Source organism: Lycium barbarum, chromosome 11 (assembly GCF_019175385.1).
Source record: "Lycium barbarum isolate Lr01 chromosome 11, ASM1917538v2, whole genome shotgun sequence".
Classification (NCBI taxonomy): Eukaryota; Viridiplantae; Streptophyta; class Magnoliopsida; order Solanales; family Solanaceae; genus Lycium; species Lycium barbarum.
In genome coordinates, this window is record NC_083347.1 from 102,332,999 (window position 1) to 102,347,044 (window position 14,046).

At 38.1% G+C, this 14,046-nt stretch overlaps 1 long non-coding RNA gene across 2 annotated transcripts; it reads left to right on the plus strand.

Annotated features, from left to right (window-relative positions):
• The first annotated feature begins 460 nt into the window (after positions 1 to 460).
• Positions 461 to 2,768, plus strand: LOC132618426 (uncharacterized). Of its 2 annotated transcripts, XR_009574097.1 has the most exons (3): positions 461 to 891; positions 979 to 1,066; positions 2,565 to 2,768. It is a non-coding gene; the product is annotated as an uncharacterized LOC132618426 (long non-coding RNA). The 2 variants fall into 2 exon arrangements; XR_009574098.1 differs by lacking the exon at positions 461 to 891 and having other exon boundaries at positions 944 to 1,066.
• The last annotated feature ends 11,278 nt before the right edge of the window (positions 2,769 to 14,046 follow it).

Below are 14,046 nucleotides of genomic sequence, written 5' to 3' on the forward strand. Positions count from 1 at the left end.
GCTTCTGCTACTGCTGAATAATCTTTTTCAAGAATTATTTGTTCCTGTGACTGATGTTCCTGCACTTTTTTGTGACAATCTCGGTGCTACTTACCTTTGTGCCAATCCCGTCTTTCATTCCAAAATGAAGCATATTGAGATTGACTACCATTTTGTCCGCTCGAAGATTCAAAGTAATGTTCTTCGTGTTGTTCACATCAGCTCCGGTGACCAACTTGCAGACTTGTTTACCAAAGCTCTGTCACGTGGTCCTTTTGAGAAGAATTGCTTCAAGATTGGTGTCTCCAAACGACCCACCATCTTGAGGGGGCATAATAGGAAAATATCTTCCAACAGAGATTCAGTCAATACATGATTGCTATAGTTTCTCCAGATATCTTGCTCTATTAATAGTATTCCTTATATATTGATCTCTGTAAATAATATCCCTGATTTCTTGCTTCCTTCCTTCATTGTACTCATGTAGCCACTGTATAAATAGGCTTCTATAATCAATAATATGGCAGGGGTCTTTACCATCACTCATATCTGTTTTAGCCTGCAGGATTAAGGCCACAATAACTCCTAGCCTTGCAACGCAGCTGGTCGGACATCTTTAGCTTATTCTCCTGCTTCATTTGGCCTAGATCGTGCCTCATGACAACGGCTTTCTCAAAAAAGTAAGGTACATCTTATTCGTCAAATCCTTCCACCTTAACTTCCACCTTCTGGAGTAATTACTGAATACTGATAGAAGAAAGGGAAAAAATGTGTACCTGGTCGCTGACAGATAGATCTTCTGACCGCACTACGTGCAGAATGCAGCCTTCAACTCAGGCAAGTTCCTCTGCAAATATATCAGTCACAACAGTTGCATTCTTGAATGAGTGGGAACCACTCCTCATCAGCAGTGTAAGTCTTATAATTGGAAATCCTCTTTCATTTATCTCTCTACCTTTGCCTGCAGGATTAACACCACAGTAACTCCTAGCCTTGCAGCGCAACAGGTCGAGCATCTTCAGCTTATTCTCCTGCCCTATTTGACTTATCTCATGCCTCATGACAGCAGCTTTCTCAAAACAGTAAGGTACATCACCTCTATCAAATCCTTCCACCTTAACTTCACTGAAATTAGCTTGCAGAAGTTGTTGAACCCAAGATCCCATTCTTAATCTCAGTTCTCCTCAGTGGAATAGCACCCATCTTTCTGGCTTCAAACACTCATTTTTCATTGACCATCTTACAAAAGGAGCCACTGCACATAATCCATGCCACAGATTTTTGTGGTCGTAATACGTGTAGGATACAAATGTTAGGCCTTCCAATAATAGAATAGCAGAGTCTGGAAGACTTTCTTGCCATGCCAAAGCATATGAATTCTTTGTGCCATCCTTAGTATCCCGTCCCTTAAAGCAAAGAAGCCGTCCTTTGGATGCCTTAGAAGGGAAATACAAGTGTTGTGCTTCATTTTCCTCGTGTGTGTTCAAAGAGCTCATAAACCATGTGTTGCCTTTCGTGGCTGTTTCTCTAAATCTAAGGTCCCGGAGGGGGTGGAAAGTAACCGAGTCTTTCATTTTTGCGGTCATGGTTTTTATTGACATTGGAGTAATTCTTTTGGGAAAGAAAAGCCCGTCTTTGGGACCTTGCTGATAAGGAGAAATCAAAAGGTGACGAATACTGGATTTGGAGAAGGATGACAAATAGAAACAAGGAGAAAAAGAAGATGCTGATGAATTTATGGTTAACCATTTGTTCTTAGCTCGAGTGCACAACTTCAGATGATGTTCCATTTTCTATGAGTTTTGCTCGATAGGAATCTTCTTAACCGGCAAAAAAAAGGCATCAAAAGACTATTCCTCTGGTTTTTAGGAGCAAATCATGTGTCAAGATTGGAAGTTAATCTATATTAAAACCAGCTGACATATAACATAGGTAGTAATTAGCAATTCCTAATCAAGTTACAGGCACAGTATGCAAGAACTAAAAAAACAATTTCCAAGTTACAGATGTATGCTCAATGAATATTTTAGTTGAAGGGAGAGCACATTAAGGGTCTAAGGTCAGAGATGGAGCAAAATTGTTGTATGTGGGGGCAAAATTGTTGTGGTTTACATGGCTCACTAGCCTGATGTGTGAGTACCTATCATGCCACTAGATCTTGCATGATGTACTGGCAGTACGTTCTTGGCTGTTTTTCTTTTCCCATTATTCTTTCTGAGAAACTGAAACTGAAAATTGAGCATTGATAACGAGTTATGGTATGCTTTAAAAGCAGTATTAGCTCTTTGCATATATTGCCATATTGGTGGCTGGCTTTCAGCTAGCTTATTATCCATTGTCAAAAACTTGTTATAGAAAGTGAGATGCTTCTTTCACTTATATTTTTAGAACTATGATTTGGGCATATGATTCCCACTTGTGGGATTACATTGGGCATGTTGTTGATCTGGGCATATGATTATATGATTTTGTTTTTGGTAGAATTATTATCTTTGGATCTTGTCGTGGTGGTTTATCTTGTTGTTTCTCGACATTCATCATTTGTGTGCTGCTACTGCAATTGACTTGAAAACACTTTTTTGCAGGGAGACGCCGATAGTGCTGTTGATAGGCTATGGCAGAAGAAGAAAGCTGAAGTTGGACAACAATGAGAGTTTTCGGTTCGCTGTTACCATTCTAAAAAAAATGAGAGTTTTCTATATTATTTTTGTATTACCAGCAGTTCTTTATTGGTGTTAAATTGTTGTTTAAGATTCATTATCAGACAAATGGAACTTGCTTTTTAGTCTTTTAGTGCAGTAACTTGATTTTCTACTGTTAAAGAAATATTTTGGAGATTGGAAACAATATGAGCTGTTTTAATCATTTAGCTTTGCTTCATGAGCCATTTCTTTCAGTTGCTAAATACTTGGCAACAAACTTGTGTTCTCTGGAACTGGCCCTATGCTTTCTTTTTTGTGTTTTTATTGTATGTCTTCTTTTATTTTTTAATGATGACTCTGTCTGAGACAGCTTTTGTGTATCTCTACTATTTCATCTGGTACTTGCTACTTCCCACCAGCACAGGTACTTGGTAACTCTTAGGCAGATGGGAAGAAATACTGTGTGCGCTCGTATTTTTCCTCATAGAGGAAAAGATTTTGTTCTCCAGTATGCTTTCAGCATCCATCAGTGTTACATACGTCCCACCAACACATATGTATCAGGTTATTCTTATGTCTTCTGCTCTTGTTTGTGCACCTTATAATTCTTAATGTGCGATGCAGGTAGGACTTAAGATGAGTATGTCTCCCTCGTCGTGTAAAGAAAAAGATCTTCCCGTATGTCCTAATCCTTGTCCTAGAATCTTGTATGATATCCTTCATATGAGAGAAGGAGATATCTGGTAGATGACTGTTAGTCACCAATTCCAAATTTGTCCCATTCTTCTAACGGCAAAAGTTGCTTTGACCTTAACTTGTAACGTAATCTGGAGTATTTCACATAATTTAAAGATAAAATTGGACATTTGCCTTTTAATATAGGTATTCTAGTTTGGTTTCTTAGTGTGCCGATTTAAATATTTTATTTATTTGTTCAAATAAATGTGAGATTTTCATTGTATAAGGGGTTTAAAACACGTGCTTTGTTTAAAAAGTAGAAATAATACCTTTGTATATTTTAAATTACAGTATATAAGACTTGCATAATGTAGAAAATGCAAGCTGCATTAAAAACATTGAAAGTGTATATGATCTCCATTTGAATCATATTATAGGAGCGTTACTGTAATATTTTCTTTTGGCACTAGTGTTACAATTGTCCGAATACTTCTGTATTACAATCTATTGTGACCGTAAGTGGTGAAAAAGAGAGGGACATCCCACTTCTAAGTCTATTCGTGTAAAGCTATTGTCAAGATGCAGCACGATGAGGGACAAAACATGGAGCTTTACATCCCTGGGACAGTGGTATATATTTCCTACTTCCTAGCACTTTGGATTAGATTCAGTTGCTCCTGTTCATCTATTTAATTAAAAAGTATATTAGCTTGTCCTAGGTATTTAACGTGCTATTTGGATGCAGTTCTGACACTAACAGGCTGATCACTTCCAAGGATCATGCATCTGTCCAGCTCAACGTTGGTCATTTGGATGAGTTTGGCCGATACACTGGCCAGTTCACCACTTACGCTCTCTGTGGGTTTATTCGTGCACAGGTAATATTCTTTGTTACTTTTGAATATCATGTTGAAGTAGTTTTACTTTTGGATTGTTCCCTACAGTTCGTTTTCTGTGGCTTCTGAATTACTTAGGCTTTCTAAGATTGAACTATTGATGTGTCTCGTGGACTATAAGATTGTATGTCATATCTTTCTTTGTGTGGATGTAATGGTTGCCGTTTACATCTAGCTTGAGGTGTGAGTATCCTTCATCCCAACGCATCTTTGGCTGATTTGTCGTCCCATTTTTCCTTCTGCGAAACCAAATCCGAAACTTGAGCATTGCTAACGATTTTTTGTATGCCTTAATAGCAGTAATCGCTCTTTGTCTATATTGGTGGCTTGCATTCAGCTAAGTTTTATTATCCTTGTCAATAGCTTGTTACTGAAAGAGAGATGCTTGATTCACTTATATTTGGGCATATGATTATATGAATCTTCTTTGCTGGAATTGTCATCTTAGGATCTTGTGTTGTGGTGGTTTATCTTGTTTGCTGTTGACATTCATCATTTGTGTGCTACTGCAATTGACTTGAAAAACATTTTTTTGCAGGGAGATTGATAGGCTCTGGCAAAAAGTTGGACATCAATGAGAATTCTCTATTTGCTTTTATTAATGGTTAAAGTGAAGTTGACTACACTGTTACTCTCTCTTTGATCTGCTTTCCTGTTTCTCCCCCTTCAACCTCCATCTTTCCATTTCCTTAATGTGAGTTCTTTGATTCTAAGCAATTGTGAGATGCACTTTTGATTGGAGCCTTAAAAGTTTTACTTTTCCTCACTGAACAGTTTAAGTTCTTTTCTGCTTTCTAAAAACTGCAAGTTCCAAGTTCAACCAGTCTTGTGCTGTGCTTCTGTGGCACATCCTTGATGGTTTTCAAGACCAAAGAAAAAAAGTTGCAAATTTCTGTTCTCCAGGAGAATGTACTCTAGGTTAAAAGTATATCTTTGTAATTTCGCAGTAATCTGGTAAATGGGGCTGCGTTGTCCAACTGAGACCATCACCCTGGCTACAATATTACGCCCATGACTGGCCTAGGAATAGTAGCAGCCCTATGTTGGCCTGGCCCTCCATGGTGATTTAGGACCGGTTCCAGTACTTGCAGCCCAGATCTCGGACTGGCACCAAAAGCCACCTTCTAACTTTCAAGTCAAAGTAGTTCATAGAATAGTGCGAAGATCAGATTTGAATCCTTGATATTGCAATTCCAAGGCACAAACAACATCTAAGAAAGATTTTATGTCAGATTGATTGTTCCGTTCTAGGTTTTGAAAGAAAGAGGAAACTATAATGATCTAGTAGTTCGTTTTGAGAACCTATGCTCTATTTTGCGTGTCGTCTATTCCAGAAGCTCCGTAATAATTATTTTGACGTGCTTGCAAAATTTGAAGTCAAACACATATCATTTGCTACACTTTGGGAGAAGGTTTCATTTTGGAAATTTGGATATTAAATTGTTTAAATTAATTGATCGTTTGAGGAAAACGTGCTCTGATTGGAGACATGAAGATTTCGCTGGAGTTGTAATATTATTTATGACCTGTAGAAATTGACGAAACTAATTTTAGAGCTCGTTTGGTCGGTTTTTGACAATTAAGTCAGTTTTAGTATTAAATATTTCTATTTATGGTGAAAAGATGGTCATGGGACGAAATAAGACTCGTATTGGAAATATTTCAATTCTGTTAGCTTTGTATGATCATTTGTGACTTGTAGGACTTTCATAATTGGATTTGGACTTCATTTGGTGAAGTTTTGGTGATTGAATCGTTGGCGTAAGTCGAAAACCTCTGACGTTTTGATATACCATGATATCCATTCGATGTTGGAATTGAGTTTTGATTGTTGGGATATATGCGCATCCAAATTTATAAGCTGTAGCAACTTGAATCGACGAATTTCGACATCGTAAAAGGGAGTTATGGTCATTTTAGCACGAACAGTTATTGTTGTGTGTGGTGTGGCCACATAAACAGAAATCTGGGCGCACAAGCCGATTTTGGGCCACAAAAGCGGCCCCGCAGGTGCGGAAATGACACGTGGCAGGTCGTAGGTGAGAGCTTTTGACCGTGGAATCGGAAATCGCTGAGTACTTAAAATTCAGACTTCGTCCATTTAGTATTTTGAGCATATCTTGAGTTCTAGAGCTCCGTTTGAGGTGCTTTTCGCGGCGTTGAGTATCCAACTTTTATTTTGATGTTTCCCCATGATTATTTCCGTTGGTTATTGTTTTTATCCATGTTTGGGCTGTAGAAGTTTGGGTTTTAAGCCCTAAGGATAAGAGAATGAAAAATCTCGATTTGAGGATTGATTCCTGATGAAATTGGGTGATTTTCTGGATCTAGACTATATAAGTTATGGTAAATCGATTTTCAAATATTCCAGTTTTGCCCTTTGGGGCTCAGGGTCACCTTTTTTGCTTTCGAATTAAAGTATAGTAATATGGGTATCATTAGACTCGTTTAAACTCGTAGAGTATTATTTTGACTATATTAGACCCAATTTTGCAATAAAATTACAGTTTTAACCTTCGGAGCTCGGGATTGGCTTTTTGCGTGACTTTTTGTACCCGAATTATTATCATAACAATATGAGTGTCTAAGGACTCGTATACTTACGTAGATTACATACTTTAATAGTCTGGGGTCGTTCGGAGGCTTTGAAAAAGGGAAAGGTCGTGTGGTGATCGCTTAAGCTTGGGACTTCAAATCAAGCAAGTTGAAACCTTACTTGACTCTATTTAAAGCATTGTGATTGGCTAAAATAGACAAATAAAGAGGGAGTAATGGGGTAACTAAGGGGGTCCTGATACTTGTGAGGTAACGAGCACTTGTATCAGGTACGGGGTCCATGTTATGGGTACTTGTGTAGTGTAGAGTTGTATAGTCAAGTCTGAATGCCATGTTTTGGGCATTAATTGATAGCATAGATTATTTACGTGAAAGTGATTGAGACATGAGATCCCTAATTTATTGCTTCAATTCTTATTACCTGTCTTATCCATGATTAAATGTTGTCATCACTCCTGAATACTCATTTTAAAAGTGGAAAAAAAGCTAAAGATTGAGTCTTATTGCTTAGCTTGGTTCTTTATTGTTATGCATGTCATATTCATTCTCTCATATAGTATCTCATGCATATTACACTTGAGGATATATATGTGGAGTTGGAGGGAAATGGTTCCAGACGGAGTGATGCGATTGATATGAGCCCGATTGGCTAGAGGCAGATAATGTGAGGCTAAATTGGCTAAGTGATGTGATTGGAAGCCTAATATCGGCTAGGAACCTGAAAGGAAATGATTCCGGGTGGTATATGGACCTCGTGAGTCCCCCATGGGTCATGATTTCCTAGTATTGGAAGTGTGTGTACCAGTGATGAAAAGGCCTTGCATTGCATTACATTTGCATATCATGGCCTGGGCGTAACACGATCCTCGGTGCCTGACTTCATGTGACCGAACGAACCATATGGCTTGCTGAATCAACATAGGGTATAAATATGAGCGGAATATAACTTAAAACATGATGAGCCTTAGCAAACCTGAGATTCCATAATAATAATGAAAATATTGATTTAAGACATAAATGCGGATTGTCATAAATAAAAAGATGGCTATACGACTCTGAGTATCTGACATAATATAACTGACTAGGCTATGAAACCTCTAACATGAGTTTGGACTGCAAAACATACTTGCTGGGACAAGGCCCCCAGTTTACCTTAATTGCATAACTAACATGAAAGTAAATAATAATTAAACCCCGAGGAAGATGGGGCTCACTAAAAGCTAATACGTGGATGATCCTACTAAGCAGATCAGTCGTCCTGTAAGTCTGTACCTGCATCGTGAAATGCAGTCCCTCGGAAAATAGAAAGGGACATCAACACATTGAATGTACTGGTATGTAAATCAACTGAATGAAATAAACGTGGCATATGAAATAACATGATAAGAGTTGAAACTGAAACTTGGTCATGAACATGATTATATATATATATATATATATATATATATAACTTGAGTAAATATTTTAAGTGGGGAAAGCATAAATGTAACCGACAACATGAATCACCACGTGAGTACGTGAAGTCTGGTACCTGACCCAACCAGCAGAGCTCTTATACCTTGCCAGGGGTATAAGATATAAACATGGCATGAAAGGATTTAATCAATATAACATAAAGGAATCGTCCTAACTGGGCGGAGCGATCCTTATCCTATGGTGGATAACGTAGTTTCAGGCTACTTGAGCCTTCTCAATAATTCGTGCAACTCCCAAAACGTGAACATGGATATAATACATAATATACTTGCATGAAAACGTGTAGACATGTAGGATATTTATGAAAATAAGCGTAATATTTAATAACTTGTATCCAGAACCCATGGAATGCATAATATGGGTTTTCATGAATTGCGGAAGGATTCTCAATAATCAAAATGATGTGTCAAAAACACAATAACAGATTAATAATAGTTCAAGACATTGTATAACATGTTACATGGGCCTGGGATTATCATAAACATGGCTAAAACCCTAGTTTTGATGGTTTCTGGCATAATCATGGAAGAACGTGGCGTGGGGAAGAACGAAGATGTTCTCACACATAGATAGGAGCCCTACATACCTGGTAACGCTCCAAACTTATAATAAAAATCTGAACCTGAAGAAGAATCGCAAAGCTAAATCTTGAATCCCTTTAATTGGGTTTTCTTGAAAACCCTGGGTTAAGAACGATGAATTCCTACTTAGAAATCATGGACACGTGTTAGGATTAACTTGGAATGGATTGGAATGGCTTACCTTAACGTATCTTGATGGTTGGGAGAGAAGAATTTCATTCCTACGGCTTGAGGGAATGAAAAGTAAAAAATAGAACTGAACTCTCGTTCTTATAGGCTCTGATCGACGCGGGTGATGTACGGGCTTCAAAGTACGACCCGTACATTTTGGAAGTACATGAGGCTAAATTTCCAGTGACAACGATTTCGACGGGGGAAGTATGTGATGGAGAGGTACGTCCCGTACCTCAATGTATGGGCTAGAAGTACGACCCGTACATCAAATACGGCTCATACCTTTTTGCTCGTACTTGGGGTGTCAACTTCCAGAGGCTTCTGTAAATTCCCAAAGAAGTACGCCCACCAATGTACAGCTCGTACATCATTGTACCATACCTTGGTCGGAAAACATTCCTCCACCATGATTAAGGAACTTTCAAATTCTAACGTTTCCATTTGGTTTCTAGGTCCCGAATCATAAATGTAGCCTAGTTCATGGTACTAGGTGTTAGAAAATGGTAGAGGAAATCGTGGGGAGTAAATCAGATAAGTGGGGGTGGAATGAATTTGGGAAGGTTAAATGAACCATCCCTTAAACTGCCTGAGGAGTTTCACTGCAGCGGTACCTACACCGCTATAGCATTAGCGCTACAGCTGAAGTCGCAACCGTTGTTGCAGCATGTGGATTTCTTCAGACCTCACACCTGCGGCCTCGAGTCGCGGTAGCAGCTCGTCGTTTGACTTTTTTGAACTATATTATTTTCGTATGTGTCTTGCGCTTCGAGTCTACCTCCTAAATTGTGGGTGCGGTGTAGCGTGTTCTATTTTTTCCGATTAATATTTGTACTTGCCTCATATAAAAAGGAAAGTATCCCGGGGAAGTACGGTTGTCAATCGTACCAAGAAAAAGGAAAAAATATACTTCTACATGGACGGTGCTCTAAATGGACTTTATTTTAGAGTCGCCACCTAATTTTTAGGAAATTAGGAAAACCAGTTCGAAAAGGGTTCATTCAAAACGATTAAATTTTTAAAATAATCTTAATCTAACAAAACTATGGGTAAGGGTTCTGGTGATCCCCTTGGAAAGGTGTTAGGCACCCTGGTATTAAGGATCCACTCAATTGCGGTTTACCTACGGGTTCTAATAATATGTCCATATAGATATAAATTGGATATGATAAAAATAGTTTTGTTTTATACTTCCGCAAATAGAAATTAGTCATTTATGCAAAAAATACCGCGTTTCAAGAATCAATAATAGTAAAATTTTGCCCAAAATTGGGTGTTTAGGGTGTCGGACTAGAACACTTAGGCTAATACCCGAAGGCTCTTAGCCTAAGTAGGACCCTACGTAAGTCCACCCAAAAAACGGTTTTGAAAAAATCGTCAAAGTATAGGAAAATAGGTTAAGTATATAGTTTATATAGTATTTTACATATATATATGTAGTCCATTTTTTTATTTTTCTACCTTTTTATAAGTTTGAGTCAAGTTTTATTACTTTTTAGCCTAAATCTATCCAAATAAAATTAGTCCCTCAAGTTTGAATATTGTTTCAAATCAGTCCATATTCCATCAGCCCATAAGTTTCACAAATGTCCAAATCAGTCCTTAATTTCTCGAAAATTGGCAGTTTTAGTCGTTCTAATACAATCAGTCCCAATTTGCATTAATGTCTCAAAGTTTGTAGCAAATTTATTTTTAGCGACTTTTATAATATGACAATCCATTAAGGGTTCCAATAGGCATGATAATTCGCACAAATAATAATTTGAAGCGCATAATTTAAAGGAGATAGGGTATTTGGGCCGACCAAGCCCAAAAGAGAAAATGTTTATGCACTTAGGTTCATTGGATCCAACATATGCTCCATTTTGATCCGAATTGGGTTGAATCAATCTAGAAGTGTTGGTGAACCCTGTTGGGGCCCACCAACGTGTCACGACCCTATTACCGATCGTGTGGGCACCTACCATATTATCACTAGTAGGCGAACCCTTATCCATTAACCCATTAATCATTAGCCAATTTTAACTTCTTTAATCAGTTATACTTAAACAATCAATGATCACGTGAATGAATAAAGAACTAAACAATTCAAAATTAATAGATAATATAAGTGCGGAAGTCTAACTATTACACCCCCAAGATCTGAAAGTCATCGTACAAGGACTCTAACCAACAACGTCTAAAGAATCAAGTATATCTCAATTATAATAACAATTAATGTCTAGAATGAAAGTAGACATCTGGAAAGAGAGATCTTCAGGTGGCATGGCATGGGTAGAAGCCCACCCTCGAATCTGATCGAGTAAACTAGCTTCAAGCTAGAGAAGTAATCTGGATGAATTCCCTGGAACACAATCTGCACTCAAAAAGGGTGCAGCAAGGTAGTATCAATACAAACACTATGTACTGGTAAGCATCATAGGCCGACTAAGATTAGTTCATGCATATAAGTATAAAATCAACAAGATAAACAGATAGGCTCTTAATACTCAAATCCAAGTCACAACATATCCCATAACAGAGTCACAACCTAAGATGAAGCTTCTAACCCACAAGTCTGTTAAGTTTCAATAATCTCACCTGATAATCACAAGTCCAAGTTCCTTCCCTAGGTAGAGTAACTAATCCACAATTTAACTCAGTCAATGATCATACCAATACCACAACAGCCGTTTCAGGAAACACACCAAAATGAGAACTAAACGAGCCATATACTAATGCAGAATAAAATGTAATAACGTGCAATGCAAAATATGATGATGTGTAATGCAATGTAATGCAATGCACTGGCCAAATACACGCTGTAGACAAATGATACTGATGTCATAGCTCAGTAGGCATGACTTGCCGGGGACCCGTGGTGTCCATGTACCACTCGTTCCGGAACACTCCTCGGACCCGAGCCATAAATCCTCCACCCCGGAAAGAACCTCAGTCACGGATCCACATCATGTATCACTCGTTCCGGGACACTCCTCGGACCCGAGTCACTTATTGGCTTTCCCCCGAAATTTACCTCGGACATGAGCTTATACACCCTCCGGTCCGGAAAGAGCCTCGGACGTGGAACCACTCAATTATACAAGAAACACTGTTACATCCCTCTTAATGAGCAATTATCAAGTAGTATATTATTTTCATCGAGAAGATCATATTAGCTTCTCACCACAATTGTCATCAATTTGTATCACAAGTTCATCAAGAAGATTATATTAACTTCTGCACAATTTCATATCACAATGTATGTCTCAATGTATTTTAGTTCATTAGTATGTATGGACTATGAACAATCAACAATATCAATGTCAAACACAAGGCATCAGGCCACAAGTCTTCCAAACCATTTCCATCATGCATGAGTGTATGAATGCATAAATGAGTGTAAACGTGGTAAATCAATACAAGCCAATAAAGCAACAGTGAAGGTACAAGTCACAAAGCCACAAATCATATCAAGACTTGGATCAACTCATCCATGAAATAAATCATACAACTGTCACACCCAACATAATAGTCTATGTCCCTCTTTACTTCCTCATATAGCAAGTACGCCTCACAACTAAGTCATGTATCACCACAAAGTTCCACTTTTCTATATATTATCATCAACGGTAAACCATACATCAAGTGTTCATCTATGTATTATCGTAAATATATAAATCACAATTCAGGTCTAAACTCAGTATTCCTTCCTTTCTTCGATGATATGTGTCACAATAAGCGAGAATTGAGTACAACACAACAATTCAGTTAATAAGTCTACTCACAATAACAGGGCAACAAGCCACCACCAACAATAATCAGCCTTATAGAAATCCATCCCGAATCGCCACAGTATGAATACAACTACACCTCATATTTCAGTACATAAGTAATGGCGATGAGCCCACAAAGTCAGAAGTCATACCAACCTAGCTAATATCCAACCAAACACCATGTCTGAAGACCTAATCATGCTTTCTCCCATCAATTCTACACAATACATACGTTTCGCTAATCAAAGTCTAACTAAAGTAAGCTATAACCTACTTGGAATGCAGAATGGGAGCCACGAACTACTCCACACAAGCCTTCTATTTCTGAAGCGCCTCATAACGTCAAAGTCTAACAATATGATGGTAAGTAAGAAATAATCCATGTATTCAAACAAAAACGACAATTTGGGGAAGAAGACCCACTTACTTCTACCCTCTTCAATGGATGAAACCATCCTTTAATGGTGAATTTGTCATAACTTCTATCTCTACAATCATTAACCTTCAATTCAAGGGTTTCTAATCAATTTTACCCTTTCCAACAGATTTTAGAACAAAGGTTCCATTTTTATTAGAACCCTAAGTCTCAACATGCAAATTTCAACAATAAGAAATCAAATTCCTTTCCTAGAAAGTGATAATATATACTCCTAGATAATTAATCAACAACAAAATCAACAACCAACCAATTATTTAAGGGTTTAATAATTCTAGGATTTTCACCCACCATTGATGGACCTCTTAAAATAATCATGGAACTTGAAGAAGAAAGGAAAAAGGTACAAATAAAGATGGGAACTTACCCTCCAAGATGTTTTCACCAATGAATGGAATTAATTTTGCCTCTTTCTCTCTTGAAAACTGACTTTGGGGTCTTGGGAATAAGGGTTTGAAGTTGGAATATTAAAATATTAAAATAAGAGATTCTGGCCCCGTTGGCTGTTGCGGCGGTCTCTAGACTGCTGCGGCCCTCTGGCTGCTTCCAACGGCCAGTTGGAACAGTCCGTACTAAAATGGGCATAACTCCCTCATGCGGTGGCCAAACGCGTCGATTCTTTTTCCTATAGCTTTGTAATTTTGATACGGATCTAATGGTTTAGACCTCACTCAAAACAAAGGTTGGATGCTCAATATGGATCTATTTCTATCCACAAACCTCCGGCGAAAACACCGAATACGAGCGCGACAAAACCCAAATGCATCTGAACCTCTTTGGAACCTCACCAAAACTTGTGGACAAGTTAAAAATCATCATATTAACATGTTGTAACTTCTCAAACATTGATAGGGGGTGATCCTAACCCGGCGTTGA